Consider the following 16,837-nt stretch of genomic DNA (forward strand, 5'->3'; position numbering starts at 1 on the left):
TGTTGGTGTATCTGCCGTGCCTAAACCGGCGTCATCCAATCGATACCCTGAAATTTTTTTTTGTTTATGTTGTTGGGATCGGCAAATAATTAGAAGAAATCACTTACCTTTCTCCATCTCCTACAAATCCAAAGTTTCCACGATTTCCAGAACCGATTTTTCTGGAAACTGGATGCTGTTCCGCGGAAGAAAAAAATTTGCTTAATGGGCGTCCGGCTGCAATTACCGCTTTCAAAATGGCGATATCAAATTATTCAACCATTTTATGGTTTATACTCGAAAACTACCAAAATGGTTAAAATTCTTTCTAGAAAAATTGTTGAAAAATAACCATATTGGCGGTTTTGAAGTAAATATCATAAAATGGTTATTTAAGAAACATAAATGGTTATACAAAAATGAGCGTGTGCATGACCAGCAATAACAGAGTTTGGCGACTAGGCGTTTAATCAGTAACAAACAAATAAACAATTTACAACATATTTATTAAAGTTTAGTAACAATTACAGTATGGGAGAGTGGGGAATCATGGGCCACTTTTTTTGTTGTTCCATAACTTCTTAATTATAAAAGATAAAATGAAAATAAAAAATGGTATGGTTTTCTACATTTTCAAGGTATCATAGGGTATTTTTTTTATTTTAAATAAGTTATTTTCCCCAAATTCTGACTGTTTGAAAAAAACCAATATTTTTTGGATTTCGAAAAATGGTGGGGAATTGTGGGCCACCAAATCCAAATTGACCAAATAACATGCAAAGTTTATGAGATGACCCAAAACTGTGATTTCCTAATTCATTCCGTTATTTTTAAGCAATTTCAGATGATGAAATTTAAAAGAGAGATGTGTATGATCGCATAGATTCCAAAACCTGGCTCGCGAAGGTTTTGGCGAAATTTCTTATATAGGATGGACAAAATATTTTTCATAACTCTTCATTTGGCATAAAAAAACTTTACAGATAGGAAAGATTCTGAATGTGTATAAAAACATAAAAATATAGGTGATTCAAGATGTGTGGCCCACAATTCCCCACAAGCTATGATTTGCAAATTGGTTGCGTTTGTGTGTCTTATTGATGTTTCATCAAAAATTCCTTTTCCACGTGAAAGATCATGACAAAACTAAGATCATAAGCGTATGAGCATATTTTTGTTATGCACTTTAGGTTCCCTATCAATGAAATAAGCGGGTGTTTTTATGTAAGTAAATTATGTAAGTAAATTTTTCTTACTTTTTTTAGCTTGATATATAAAAGAAGCATATGATGCGTATTTCAGTCAACAACATATAGGAATATATGCTCACGCAAAGCGACGACGATGACAGTTGGTTTGAGATTTTTATCTCAACACACATCTGAGATATTTAAAGTGGCCCACGTTTCCCCTTGGCCCACAATACCCCACTCTCCCCTACAACTTAAACAACTAACACTGGATTACACTACACGCGTTTGCAAGGAACACTTCAAATCAATTTATAGCTTCGCGCTGGTAAACTTGATGTGTTAGAAGTGCAAGAATGAATTATGAAATTACCGGAAGCTACGTCGTTTTCTTTCTTGTTTCGGCAACACTCCATTTATACTATACTAATTTTATCTTAAAACCTGGCCAAATCCAGGCATTTTATTTATAAAATGTCGTTGAAAATCCGGCCAATATCCGAGCAAATTTTGTCAAAACCTACTTATCAAAAATCAAGAAAAAAAAGGTTTTAATTATATTTTATCTAAATTAATCAGCAGATTTTTATTCGTATTTTAGGCTTTCAAAAAACCTTTCATTTATGTAGTTTGCTTTTTTTTCATAATTTTCACATAAATTCAATCATTTTAATGGCCAATTTTTTTTCATTTTTTTTTTTTTTTCAAATAATTCCAAAAAGTTTCTCATTGTTTTTTAATTCCGAATTTTTGTGCTCTGAAGAACAGAAAAGCATACTTCTACCTTTTGTTTTTTTTTGGACCCATTCTTTCAATTGACCGCTACAAAATATTTTGATTTCATTATTTTAATTTCACCAGTTTCTTATTGATCATTACAGAAATCGCCCGTTTCCCAACCTTTACTTTGACAGAATAAGTTGTCAATGATGAATTGAACATGTTGTTTTATAAATATATGAAGTTATTATTGTGTACTTCCAAAAAGAAACTTTTTGAGCCTGATAACTGGAAGAATTTGAATATAACAAATGATTTTTCATCTGATTTTGATGACTGGAACTCTTGAAATAATATAGATATTTATCTTTGTATCAAATTAAAATTAATCATCAAGTAGGTATATGTTTTGAATAAATTATCTCAAGTTCAAAAAGGATTTTTTTTTCCTTAATCATGATTGTACAATTAGAATCGAGAATAAAATTTCTTAAAGTTCAAAATAATACAGAAAAATTTTCAAATCAAGCCTTGAATTGAAAATGAAGAAAACGGAATGTTGATTAAGACGAATTATTATCGTTTTGGTGAATAATTTTAAATCATGATTTATCTTTTAACTTGGGGTTCGGATTTAAATTCTATTTAAATCTGGCTTATGTTTTTGATAATATTTCTATGATTCTAATGTCCGAAGCATTAACTTCTGCTTTTAAATCAAAATTTTAAATCGCATTAGTTTTCTGTGTTTTCGGGAAAATTTAAGTTAAATTTTTAAACTTGACCTCTTAGTATTTATTTTTAAGCAAATGTCTAGTTCAGGATAAGGAACATCATCTTGAACAAACTATTAATGACTTGCCTGAAAGAGGAATGATTCAAACCCTTGAAAATCTGGATTCTGAATTTTGAATTTTGAACAGAACAGGTTATGAGATAAAATGAAAACTGATATTGATGAACACGAAACATAAAGCCAGTCGTGAGGACCTCAATCGAGTTGAGAGAGGAAAGCTCGAAATGGAAACGTGAGTTGAGAGGACAGCCTGAAAATCGATAGGAATATCAAGCGAGTTGAGAGGACAGCTTAAAATTCAAAGGAGAATTGAGAGGACAGTCTGAACATATCGATATGAATTTCAAGCAAGTTGAGAGGACAGCTTGCAATTCAATGAAGGGAGGAATCAGGAGAACAGTCTAAATACCTAATCGATTTGGAAATCAAGCCGGCAGAAACAACAGCTTTTGCCAAGAACACTCCATGAAGCGTTTCGAGAAAGCAGCTTTAGGTTTATATAAAATGAGTGACCAAGCGTGCAAAGTGATGCAAGTCGAGAGCACTGCTTGGATTAATTTTTTGAAATCCGAGTTGAGAGAATAGCTTGGAAATGAAAAAAAAAAAACGATTCAAGACGAAAGTTCAAGCATCTCACCGATTTAGAGCGGGTTATAAGAACTGCTTGAGAAAAACATTAGTTGCAAGGTGAATCAACAATACAAAGAGAGGGCACATATTGCTGCAGTTTTAGAAATGTTGTTGGTGAACTGCCAGTAGTTCACGTGTTTCAGACAATCCACATATTATTGTTTCCTTCGTCAAAAGTGAGTCCAGACTTCCGAAGAAGTATTTAGTGATAATATTTGGTAGAAAAATGCGAGATAATCTGAATATTTGGTTTGTTGACAATACATTAGATAAAAAGTTAAATAACATAATATACATTATTGATGTTTCATGTTATTCCTCGGTATTGCAACCAGGGAATCAAATTGACCTAATTGAAACAACGGTCTTCATCTTACATTGATGAAATTGAACGATCGTTTGTTTTTAAATCTCCCTTCAATGCGCAAACTGAGAATTATTCGCACGCATCTGAATTGTTCCCATCGTAGCTCGGCCTCATTAACATTCACGTACAACGAGAGACCATCTTCTAATACAGACCCCGTTCGTTTTGAGCAACATTCGATTTTGGAAACATTCGGTTTTGCCAACATCCGATTTGGCCAACATCCAATTTAAAGACTTAAACACGTGTTTACGTTCTTAAATGATAAAGTAACACAACAAAAACATTTTTTTTTTAAATATTAATTACTCAAAAATGATGAAAATTCCATATAATCAAAAAAAATATAAGCAAAACACTAGATATAACTTAAAACAAATTATGAAAAATTTAAAAAAAAAAGCAATTATGACTAAAAAATCAAATAGATATTATAAAAAAACAAGAACAGAGTAAAATGCATAAATAACATAATATTAAAAAATACAAAATAACGAAAAATTGACTTTAAATTACGTTAAAGATGATAATAATAATTTTTTTAGGAATATTTATGAATAGTCCGTGGTTCAACAACCAGCGTTGTAAAAAGTACGTTGTCATCTGAATTCTGGTCACCCTGTTCTGACAGGCATTCCATTTTATGACAAGCGAGTTTTCTTTTTATATACACTCTCTTCACCCCCACACAGGATTACTTCACTTCACTAATATGTAGGTTCGACAAAGCCATCTCATACGTTCGTAGGAAAGTAAGTACATACATACATCCTCCACTCGACGGCTCCACAAAAACGTACCCGAGTAAGAAGTAGCTACCTTCTTCTGCTTTATCGAAGGAGGCGTAATTGAATTATTTTGAAAGCTTTTTCCTGCCACTTTATTTTGCTCTGTTGTGGCGGGTGCACATTGCTCGCTTGCTGTGATGCATGTTTGTTATTTACTGTACTAGATAGAGGTAGTTACTCCTGTACGGGGAGCGAATCAGTGAGTGAGCGCCAAAAGCAATCCCTATTGGGGGGAGATGTGGAGGTCCCTGGGAATGGAGTTACCACGATTGGCAACTTATTGGCGAATGTCACAGGGCTCGAAATGACAGCAGAAAAATGACAGAAGAAAACAATTCAATGAAAATATATAAACTTGAAATAACCGTAACATTTCCGGTTGATGGAAGCAATGAATTACAGATCTCTTTTTTGAAAAAAATTGGGTTTCGATTTGAATTTTTCTTCAAGATTTCATTTTTTTTTGTTCCCCGTTTTCATTGACCCTGTCAGCATAAAAGAGGATGAACCTCTGTGGAAAGATTGAGAATCATACAGTGAGGGGCAAAATAAAGTGTCCAAATTATTTTTTTATCATTTCTTTTATTTTTCTGATTGAAATTCACCGAAAACACATCGTACTCATTTTTAAAATATTGTTTATTATGTTCTTTTCAATTTTTGTTAATGTTGCGCTGGTAAAAAAAGAAAGTTTATCTGATAGAAAAAAAAACAAATAATATTCCAAAAAAAAATGGGCAAAATAAAGTGTCCAACTCAAAAATGTATATAATTTCGATAAGTTTCCATCGCGAGGCCCCTCGAATTTGTTTGTTTTGTGTATTTTGACGTTTCATAAACAACTGGCTTGGCTCTGGAGTATTCAAACAGGTGTCTACATTCGAATAAGTTGTAAAATATGGAGAACGCATAAATTTCTGGTTCCATTCCGTTGTCCATCCGGAAACTGGTTGTTCGTGATGTGAATAACGGTCAAACGCACCGGGAAGTGGCCAAACACTACGAAATCAGCAAGACAGCGGCATCAAAAATCATGAAGAAGATGAAAACGTTCGGATCGTAGATGGATCGCCCAGGAAGAGGACTGAAGCCCAAGACCCAAGAGACCCCATTCTTGAAATGAAGAAAAAAGCAATAATAACGATCCGGCAGATACAGGAAGAGCTCCAATTTTCGGTATTGCGTTGTACTATCCGTCGCCGCATCCATGCAAAGGAGTACCATAGAAAGATCGCGGTGAGAAGGCCTTTCATCAGCCAGCTGAACAAGGCTAAGCGGCTCAAGTTCGTCAAGGAACACGCCGATAAACGGCTCGAGTACTGGAAAACATTGTTGTGGGCCGACGAATCCAAATTCGAGCTATTCAACCGGAAGAAGCGGGATCATATGTGGCGCAAGTCAGGTGAGGAGCTTCAAGATCGCCATATCCAAAGAACAGTCAAGCACGGAGGAGGTAACGTGATGGTGTGGGGGTGCGTTTCTTGGGGTGGGGTGGGCAATTTGGTAAAAATTGACGGAATCATGACAGCTGAGTCATATTCCAATATCCTGTGGGAAAACCTCGAGGTATCCCTCATCAAGACGGGCCTCGAAGAGCGCTTCGTTTTACAGCAGAATAACGATCCGAAGCATACGGCCAATCTGATGAAGTCATTTTCCCGTTCCTGCCTCATAAAAGCCCTTGAATGGCCCCTACAAAGTCCTGATCTGAACCCCATCGAAAATCTGTGGGCCATCCTCGATGCTCTGATTGATAAGACTGGTGTGACAAATTAAAAATACTTATTTTGATGCCATGGAGCATGCGTGGGAGGAACTCGACCCATAACACTTGCACAACCTTGTTGAAAGTATACCGAAGCACTTGTAGGAGGTGTTGAAGGCCGAAGGAGGCCATACCAATTATTAAATAGTTCTTGTTTGCCTTCAGTTTGAATCAATTTGAAGCTGTACCGATCTGGACACTTTATTTTGCCCCTGTTTTTTTTTTGGAATGTTACCTGTTTTTTTTTCTATCAGAAAAACTTTTTTTTTAACAGCGCAACATTAACAAAAATTGAAAAGAACATAATAAACAATATTTTAAAAATGATTACGATGCGTTTTCGTTGAATTTTAACCAGAAAAATAAAAGAAATTGAAAAAAAAAATTTGAACACTTTATTTTGCCCCTCACTGTGTACCTTCTATAATATACAAAAGGATTTTTGTATAAATCATCTTCTAGCACTCCTCCATTAAAATTTTTGTTTTTTTCAACATTATCGGATTATCATTAGCATTTTTTGTGATCGAACTTGTGCTACAAATCAAATTCAATTCGTTATAAGTGTTCGTACCTTCAAATGATTCAATAGCGCCGCTTTTGTCATTCACAAAAGGTGATGGTAATTAAACTGATGAATGAATGAAACACGAATACAGTTCGCCGCAATGGCCAATTGTGTGCGACCCCTCAGCGGATGCCGTTCCGCGATTTGATATCTTTGGTGGAAAGATCAGCAACGGCATCCAATCCTACGGCAGACTATCGATGCTGAATGAGCACGGTAGTTCTTATGGTTTGATGTAGTCTCTTAAGGCTTTCAAAATATTTACACTTACAAAATCAATTTCAAAATGGAACACAACAATGATGAATCTGTAATTTGTGATGAACAATTTGTGAACCGTCCATTTCGCAATTCCAATCTACAATTCTGATTTGTTACAGATAATCCACCTACCTACCCCACCGTGAAGTATCCCCAACGTGGATAATCTTCTAATAAATATAATAATATTGCTCCCATTGTATCAACACTCGATGCCAGCAAGCAGAAGTCAAATCGAGAGATTCGGCATTTGATGGATACAACAACAAAACCTGTACAGCCTGTGCCCTGTACCAGAAGCCAATAAAGTAGTGAAAAAAGGAGAGTGCGCCCTGCAGGTGATCCCGATATCATTTCGAATTTGAATGTTTCTTTAACTCTTTTCATCTGTACCGCCATCTACAATAGCGGCAGCATCATCATCATCATCATCGGCTTCATAATCACCATCAACAACAATAACAGCATCATCAATAGATCAATCGCGATGGCAATTCTTGCAAACGGCTTTGAGGAATGATTTTTATCGAAAAGGGTTTCAGGAGGAAGGCGGCGAAAACATTGTTGCATTCAAAAGCCCTAGCCGCCAATTGATGAATAACATTGATGTTTAATAAATGAATCGTTTACCATTGTGTAAGAGACACATCATAAAGGATACTTATGCTCCGCGGTACCAACATACGTTTTTTCCTAGTACGTACTCCAATCTAACACAATATCACAATGAAATTCTTGCAAGCTGAATAAACCGTATCGAAATTCTATACCATTGTTTCTTCATTCAGGAGTCCTAATCCAATTTATACGAACAAAGCACAAATGCTCGCATTGATGTCAAGAGATTCAAGGCATGGATATCTTAAAATGGCCTTACGGGTCAAATCGGCGACCAATGGAACACAAAAAAGATGAAATTGTCAAAATTGTCGAAATTTTCAAAATTGTCAAAATTGTCAAAATTGTCAAAATTTGTAAAAATTGTAAAAATTGTCAAAATTGTCAAAATTGTCAAAATTGTCAAAATTGTCAAAATTGTCAAATTTGTCAAAATTGTCAAAATTGTCAAAATTGTCAAAATTGTCAAAATTGTCAAAATTGTCAAAATTGTCAAAATTGTCAAACTTGTCAAAACTGTCAAAATTGTCAAAATTGTCAAAATTATCAAAATTATCAAAATTATCAAAATTATCAAAATTGTCAAAATTGTCAAAATTGTCAAAATTGTCAAAATTGTCAAAATTGTCAAAATTGTCAAAATTGTCAAAATTGTCAAAATTGTCAAAATTGCCAAATTGTCAAAATTGTCAAAATTGTCAAAATTGTCAAAATTGTCAAAATTGTCAAAATTGTCAAAATTGTCAAAATTGTCAAAATTGTCAAAATTGTCAAAACTGTCAAAATTGTCAAAATTGTCAAAATTGTCAAAATTGTCAAAATTGTCAAAATTGTCAAAATTGTCAAAATTGTCAAAATTGTCAAAATTGTCAAAATTGTCAAAATTGTCAAAATTGTCAAAATTGTCAAAATTGTCAAAATTGTCAAAATTGTCAAAATTGTCAAAATTGTCAAAATTGTCAAAATTGTCAAAATTGTCAAAATTGTCAAAATTGTCAAAATTATCAAAATTATCAAAATTATCAAAATTGTCAAAATTTTCAAAATTGTCAAAATTGTCAAAATTGTCAAAATTGTCAAAACTGTCAAAATTGTCAAAATTGTCAAAATTGTCAAAATTGTCAAAATTGTCAAAATTGTCAAAATTGTCAAAATTGTTAAAATTATCAAAATTGTCAAAATTGTCAAAATTGTCAAAATTGTCAAAATTGTCAAAATTGTCAAAATTGTCAAAATTGTCAAAATTGTCAAAATTGTCAAAATTGTCAAAATTGTCAAAATTGTCAAAATTGTCAAAATTGTCAAAATTGTCAAAATTGTCAAAATTGTCAAAATTGTCAAAATTGTCAAAATAGTCTAAATTGTCTAAATTGTCAAAATTGTCAAACTTGTCAAAACTGTCAAAATTGTCAAAATTGTCAAAATTGTCAAAATTGTCAAAATTGTCAAAATTGTCAAAATTGTCAAAATTGTCAAAATTGTCAAAATTGTCAAAATTGTCAAACTTGTCAAAACTGTCAAAATTGTCAAAATTATCAAAATTGTCAAAATTGTCAAAATTGTCAAAATTGTCAAAATTGTCAAAATTGTCAAAATTGTCAAAATTGTCAAAATTGTCAAAATTGTCAAAATTGTCAAAATTGTCAAAATTGTCAAAATTGTCAAAATTGTCAAAATTGTCAAAATTGTCAAAATTGTCAAAATTGTCAAAATTGTCAAAATTGTCAAAATTGTCAAAATTGTCAAAATTGTCAAAATTGTCAAAATTGTCAAAATTGTCAAAATTGTCAAAATTGTCAAAATTGTCAAAATTGTCAAAATTGTCAAAATTGTCAAAATTGTCAAAATTGTCAAAATTGTCAAAATTGTCAAAATTGTCAAAATTGTCAAAATTGTCAAAATTGTCAAAATTGTCAAAACTGTCAAAATTGTCAAAATTGTCAAAATTGTCAAAATTGTCAAAATTGTCAAAATTGTCAAAATTGTCAAAATTGTCAAAATTGTCAAAATTGTCAAAATTGTCAAAATTGTCAAAATTGTCAAAATTGTCAAAATTGTCAAAATTGTCAAAATTGTCAAAATTGTCAAAATTGTCAAAATTGTCAAAATTGTCAAAATTGTCAAAATTGTCAAAATTGTCAAAATTGTCAAAATTGTCAAAATTGTCAAAATTGTCAAAATTGTCAAAATTGTCAAAATTGTCAAAATTGTCAAAATTGTCAAAATTGTCAAAATTGTCAAAATTGTCAAAATTGTCAAAATTGTCAAAATTGTCAAAATTGTCAAAATTGTCAAAATTGTCAAAATTGTCAAAATTGTCAAAATTGTCAAAATTGTCAAAATTGCCAAAATTGTCAAAATTGTTAAAATTGTCAAAATTGTCAAAATTGTCAAAATTGTCAAAATTGTCAAAATTGTCAAAATTGTCAAAATTGTCAAAATTGTCAAAATTGTCAAAATTGTCAAAATTGTCAAAATTGTCAAAATTGTCGAAAATGTCAAAATTGTAAAAATTGTCAAAATTGTAAAAATTGTCAAAATTGTCAAAATTGTCAAAATTGTCAAAATTGTCAAAATTGTCAAAATTGTCAAAATTGTCAAAATTGTCAAAATTGTCAAAATTGTCAAAATTGTCAAAATTGTCAAAATTGTCAAAATTGTCAAAATTGTCAAAATTGTCAAAATTGTCAAAATTGTCAAAATTGTCAAAATTGTCAAAATTGTCAAAATTGTCAAAATTGTCAAAATTGTCAAAATTGTCAAAATTGTCAAAATTGTCAAAATTGTCAAAATTGTCAAAATTGTCAAAATTGTCAAAATTGTCAAAATTGTCAAAATTGTCAAAATTGTCAAAATTGTCAAAATTGTCAAAATTGTCAAAATTGTCAAAATTGTCAAAATTGTCAAAATTGTCAAAATTGTCAAAATTGTCAAAATTGTCAAAATTGTCAAAATTGTCAAAATTGTCAAAATTGTCAAAATTGTCAAAATTGTCAAAATTATCAAAATTATCAAAATTGTCAAAATTTTCAAAATTGTCAAAATTGTCAAAATTGTCAAAATTGTCAAAACTGTCAAAATTGTCAAAATTGTCAAAATTGTCAAAATTGTCAAAATTGTCAAAATTGTCAAAATTGTTAAAATTATCAATATAATCAAAATTGTCAAAATTGTCAAAATTGTCAAAATTGTCAAAATTGTCAAAATTGTCAAAATTGTCAAAATTGTCAAAATTGTCAAAATTGTCAAAATTGTCAAAATTGTCAAAATAGTCTAAATTGTCTAAATTGTCAAAATTGTCAAAATTGTCAAAATTGTGAAAATTGTCAAATTCGTCAAAATTGTCAAAATTGTCAAAATTGTCAAAATTGTCAAAATTGTCAAAATTGTCAAAATTGTCAAAATTGTCAAATTGTTAAAATTGTCCAAATTGTCAAATTGTCAAAACTGTCAAAATTTTCAAAAATGTCAAAATTGTCAAAATTGTCAAAATTGTCAAAATTGTCAAAATTGTCAAAATTGTCAAAATTGTCAAAATTGTCAAAATTGTCAAAATTGTCAAAATTGTCAAAATTGTCAAAATTGTCAAAATTGTCAAAATTGTCAAAATTGTCAAAATTGTCAAAATTGTCAAAATTCTCAAAATTGTCAAAATTCTCAAAATTGTCAAAATTGTCAAAATTGTCAAATGTCAAAATTGTCAAAATTGTCAAAATTGTCAAAATTGTCAAAATTGTCAAAATTGTCAAAATTGTCAAAATTGTCAAAATTGTCAAAATTGTCAAAATTGTCAAAATTGTCAAAATTGTCAAAATTGTCAAAATTGTCAAAATTGTCAAAATTGTCAAAATTGTCAAAATTGTCAAAATTGTCAAAATTGTCAAAATTGTCAAAATTGTCAAAATTGTCAAAATTGTCAAAATTGTCAAAATTGTCAAAATTGTCAAAATTGTCAAAATTGTCAAAATTGTCAAAATTGTCAAAATTGTCAAAATTGTCAAAATTGTCAAAATTGTCAAAATTGTCAAAATTGTCAAAATTGTCAAAATTGTCAAAACTGTCAGAATTGTCAAAATTGTCAAAATTGTCAAAATTGTCAAAATTGTCAAAATTGTCAAAATTGTCAAAATTGTCAAAATTGTCAAAATTGTCAAAAATGACAAAAATGACAAAAATGACAAAAATGAAAAAATTAAAAAAATGACAAAAATGACAAAAATGACAAAAATGACAAAAATGACAAAAATGACAAAAATGACAAAAATGACAAAAATGACAAAAATGACAAAAATGACAAAAATGACAAAAATGACAAAAATGACAAAAATGACAAAAATGACAAAAATGACAAAAATGACAAAAATGACAAAAATGCCAAAAATGACAAAAATGACAAAAATGACAAAAATGACAAAAATGACAAAAATGACAAAAATGACAAAAATGACAAAAATGACAAAAATGACAAAAATGACAAAAATGACAAAAATGACAAAAATGACAAAAATGACAAAAATGACAAAAATGACAAAAATGACAAAAATGACAAAAATGACAAAAATGACAAAAATGACAAAAATGACAAAAATGACAAAAATGACAAAAATGACAAAAATGACAAAAATGACAAAAATGACAAAAATGACAAAAATGACAAAAATGACAAAAATGACAAAAATGACAAAAATGACAAAAATGACAAAAATGACAAAAATGACAAAAATGACAAAAATGACAAAAATGACAAAAATGACAAAAATGACAAAAATGACAAAAATGACAAAAATGACAAAAATGACAAAAATGACAAAAATGACAAAAATGACAAAAATGACAAAAATGACAAAAATGACAAAAATGACAAAAATGACAAAAATGACAAAAATGACAAAAATGACAAAAATGACAAAAATGACAAAAATGACAAAAATGACAAAAATGACAAAAATGACAAAAATGACAAAAATGACAAAATTGTCAAAATTGTCAAAATTGTCAAAATTGTCAAAATTGTCAAAATTGTCAAAATTGTCAAAATTGTCAAAATTGTCAAAATTGTCAAAATTGTCAAAATTGTCAAAATTGTCAAAATTGTCAAAATTGTCAAAATTGTCAAAATTGTCAAAATTGTCAAAATTGTCAAAATTGTCAAAATTGTCAAAATTGTCAAAATTGTCAAAATTGTCAAAATTGTCAAAATTGTCAAAATTGTCAAAATTGTCAAAATTGTCAAAATTGTCAAAATTGTCAAAATTGTCAAAATTGTCAAAATTGTCAAAATTGTCAAAATTGTCAAAATTGTCAAAATTGTCAAAATTGTCAAAATTGTCAAAATTGTCAAAATTGTCAAAATTGTCAAAATTGTCAAAATTGTCAAAATTGTCAAAATTGTCAAAATTGTCAAAATTGTCAAAATTGTCAAAATTGTCAAAATTGTCAAAATTGTCAAAATTGTCAAAATTGTCAAAATTGTCAAAATTGTCAAAATTGTCAAAATTGTCAAAATTGTCAAAATTGTCAAAATTGTCAAAATTGTCAAAATTGTCAAAATTGTCAAATTTTTCATATTTGTCAAAATTGTCAAAATTGTCAAAATTGTCAAAATTGTCAAAATTGTCAAAATTGTCAAAATTGTCAAAATTGTCAAAATTGTCAAAATTGTCAAAATTGTCAAAATTGTCAAAATTGTCAAAATTGTCAAAATTGTCAAAATTGTCAAAATTGTCAAAATTGTCAAAATTGTCAAAATTGTCAAAATTGTCAAAATTGTCAAAATTGTCAAAATTGTCAAAATTGTCAAAATTGTCAAAATTGTCAAAATTGTCAAAATTGTCAAAATTGTCAAAATTGTCAAAATTGTCAAAATTGTCAAAATTGTCAAAATTGTCAAAATTGTCAAAATTGTCAAAATTGTCAAAATTGTCAAAATTGTCAAAATTGTCAAAATTGTCAAAATTGTCAAAATTGTCAAAATTGTCAAAATTGTCAAAATTGTCAAAATTGTCAAAATTGTCAAAATTGTCAAAATTGTCAAAATTGTCAAAATTGTCAAAATTGTCAAAATTGTCAAAATTGTCAAAATTGTCAAAATTGTCAAAATTGTCAAAATTGTCAAAATTGTCAAAATTGTCAAAATTGTCAAAATTGTCAAAATTGTCAAAATTGTCAAAATTGTCAAAATTGTCAAAATTGTCAAAATTGTCAAAATTGTCAAAATTGTCAAAATTGTCAAAATTGTCAAAATTGTCAAAATTGTCAAAATTGTCAAAATTGTCAAAATTGTCAAAATTGTCAAAATTGTCAAAATTGTCAAAATTGTCAAAATTGTCAAAATTGTCAAAACTGTCAAAATTGTCAAAATTGTCAAAATTGTCAAAATTGTAAAAATTGTCAAAATTGTCAAAATTGTCAAAATTGTCAAAATTGTCAAAATTGTCAAAATTGTCAAAATTGTCAAAATTGTCAAAATTGTCAAAATTGTCAAAATTGTCAAAATTGTCAAAATTGTCAAAATTGTCAAAATTGTCAAAATTGTCAAAAATTGTCAAAATTGTCAAATTGTCAAAATTGTCGAAATTGTCAAAAAAGACAAAATTGTCAAAATTGTCCAAATTGTCAAAAAACTGACAAAAATGACAAAAATGACAAAAATGACAAAAATGACAAAAATGACAAAAATGACAAAAATGACAAAAATGACAAAAATGACAAAAATGACAAAAATGACAAAAATGACAAAAATGACAAAAATGACAAAAAAGACAAAAATGACAAAAAAGACGAAAATGACAAAAATGACAAAAATGACAAAAATGACAAAAATGCCAAAAATGACAAAAATGACAAAAATGACAAAAATGACAAAAATGACAAAAATGACAAAAATGACAAAAATGACAAAAATGACAAAAATGACAAAAATGCCAAAAATGACAAAAATGACAAAAATGACAAAAATGACAAAAATGACAAAAATGACAAAAATGACAAAAATGACAAAAATGACAAAAATGACAAAAATGACAAAAATGACAAAAATGACAAAAATGACAAAAATGACAAAAATGACAAAAATGACAAAAATGACAAAAATGACAAAAATGACAAAAATGACAAAAATGACAAAAATGACAAAAATGACAAAAATGACAAAAATGACAAAAATGACAAAAATGACAAAAATGACAAAAATGACAAAAATGACAAAAATGACAAAAATGACAAAAATGACAAAAATGACAAAAATGACAAAAATGACAAAAATGACAAAAATGACAAAAATGACAAAAATGACAAAAATGACAAAAATGACAAAAATGACAAAAATGACAAAAATGACAAAAATGACAAAAATGACAAAAATGACAAAAATGACAAAAATGACAAAAATGACAAAAATGACAAAAATGACAAAAATGACAAAAATGACAAAAATGACAAAAATGACAAAAATGACAAAAATGACAAAAATGACAAAAATGACAAAAATGACAAAAATGACAAAAATGACAAAAATGACAAAAATGACAAAAATGACAAAAATGACAAAAATGACAAAAATGACAAAAATGACAAAAATGACAAAAATGACAAAAATGACAAAAATGATAAAAATGACAAAAATGACAAAAATGACAAAAATGACAAAAATGACAAAAATGACAAAAATGACAAAAATGACAAAAATGACAAAAATGACAAAAATGACAAAAATGACAAAAATGACAAAAATGACAAAAATGACAAAAATGACAAAAATGACAAAAATGACAAAAATGACAAAAATGACAAAAATGACAAAAATGACAAAAATGACAAAAATGACAAAAATGACGAAAATGACAAAAATGACAAAAATGACAAAAATGACAAAAATGACAAAAATGACAAAAATGACAAAAATGACAAAAATGACAAAAATGACAAAAATGACAAAAATGACAAAAATGACAAAAATGACAAAAATGACAAAAATGACAAAAATGACAAAAATGACAAAAATGACAAAAATGACAAAAATGACAAAAATGACAAAAATGACAAAAATGACAAAAATGACAAAAATGACAAAAATGACAAAAATGACAAAAATGACAAAAATGACAAAAATGACAAAAAATGACAAAAATGACAAAAATGACAAAAATGACAAAAATGACAAAAATGACAAAAATGACAAAAATGACAAAAATGACAAAAATGACGAAAAGACAAAAATGACAAAAATGACAAAAATGACAAAAATGACAAAAATGACAAAAATGACAAAAATGACAAAAATGACAAAAATGACAAAAATGACAAAAATGACAAAAATGACAAAAATGACAAAAATGACAAAAATGACAAAAATGACAAAAATGACAAAAATGACAAAAATGACAAAAATGACAAAAATGACAAAAATGACAAAAATGACAAAAATGACAAAAATGACAAAAATGACAAAAATGACAAAAATGACAAAAATGACAAAAATGACAAAAATGACAAAAATGACAAAAACGACAAAAATGACAAAAATGACAAAAATGACAAAAATGACAAAAATGACAAAAATGACAAAAATGACAAAAATGACAAAAATGACAAAAATGACAAAAATGACAAAAATGACAAAAATGACAAAAATGACAAAATTGACAAAAATGACAAAAATGACAAAAATGACAAAAATGACAAAAATGACAAAAATGACAAAAATGACAAAAATTACAAAAATTACAAAATTTACAAAAATGACAAAAATGACAAAAATGACAAAAATTACAAAAATGACAAAAATTACAAAAATGACAAAAATTACAAAAATTACAAAAATTACAGAAATTACAAAAATTACAAAAATTACAAAAATTACAAAAATTACAAAAATGACAAAAATGACAAAAATTACAAAAATTACAAAAATTACAAAAATTACAAAAATTACAAAAATTACAAGAATTACAAAAATTACAAAAATTACAAAAATTACAAAAATTACAAAAATTACAAAATTTACAAAATTTACAAAAATTACAAAAATTACAAAAATTACAAAAATTACAAAAATTACAAAAATTACAAAAATTACAAAAATTACAAAAATTACAAAAATTACAAAAATTACAAAAATTACAAAAATTACAAAAATTACAAAAATTACAAAAATT

Source organism: Uranotaenia lowii, chromosome 1, assembly GCF_029784155.1.
Source record: "Uranotaenia lowii strain MFRU-FL chromosome 1, ASM2978415v1, whole genome shotgun sequence".
Taxonomy (NCBI): Eukaryota; Metazoa; Arthropoda; class Insecta; order Diptera; family Culicidae; genus Uranotaenia; species Uranotaenia lowii.